Consider the following 1,188-nt stretch of genomic DNA (forward strand, 5'->3'; position numbering starts at 1 on the left):
TGTGTGTGTGTGTGTGTGTGTGTGTGTGTGTGTGTGTGTGTGTGTGTGTGTGTGTGCGTGCGTGTGTATGGTTGTTTTCTCTATGGTTCACTTCTCATGGTTGATCTTGTATGATAACGCGATTGAGCGTTTTAAAGCGTATGATATATCTTATATAGAATTGTATAAAAATGTTGTTCGCGAGACGTTTTTTTGTTGTAGTTTTCTTCTTCTTCTATACTCCACCTCAGTTGTTAGGTACATCTGTGTATATCCACATGAAATATATTTTTAATACCACTTTTTGGCAAAAGGAAAATTTCTGATAGATCTACCTACACAAAATTAGATATATTTGTGTGCGTATGTGTAACTATGTAACTGTGCATGTGTGAGTCTGTGTGTGTGTGTGTGTGTGCACGCGCGCGCGTGTATGAATCTGTATACTGTAGAGAAAGAGAAAGAAAGAAAAATATGTGCGATGGTAGGATTTATAAATTTTATGTATCTACATGCGTGTGTATATGTGTGCGTGTGTGTGCACATGTATATATACAGATAAATACGTGTATATCTAAGTTTTATATATGTGGTATAAATTTATAAATTTCGATGATTTTAAATATATATGAAAGTGTATATATGATTGGGCGTCTCCTTAGCTAATTATGTCTGTAAAATACGCATTATTAAAAAGTCATCTTCGTTACTACATACTTTTCACCATTCAATTTTCTATCACTTTTGAGTAATTTTGGCTAAGTGTACAGTAATATATTTATATTAGGTTGATGTATTTGTTTTATATATATATATATATATATATATATGTACGAGAAAGGTTTTGGAAGTGCGTGTGGATGCACGAGAGCTAGAGAGAAAGAGAAAGAGAGAGAGAGAGAGAAAGAGAGAAAGAGAGAGAGAGAGATAGAGAGAGTGCCAGAGAGAGAGAGAGAATAAGAATTACAGGAAGAAAGAATACTGGAATTGGAAAGACAGTGTTAGTCTACTATACGCTTTGTTATTTGTCTATATGTATGTAGGGATGTTGGCTATGAAGATATACGTGCGCAAAGTTTTCTGATGATCAACAGAGAGATATAGTCACTTATCAATCTCCACTACGTATATGATTGTGTATAGGTGTGTATACATGCACACACACACACACACACACACACACACACACACACACATACATATATATAT

The sequence above is a fragment of the Octopus bimaculoides genome, chromosome 4, assembly GCF_001194135.2.
Source record: "Octopus bimaculoides isolate UCB-OBI-ISO-001 chromosome 4, ASM119413v2, whole genome shotgun sequence".
Taxonomy (NCBI): domain Eukaryota; kingdom Metazoa; phylum Mollusca; class Cephalopoda; order Octopoda; family Octopodidae; genus Octopus; species Octopus bimaculoides.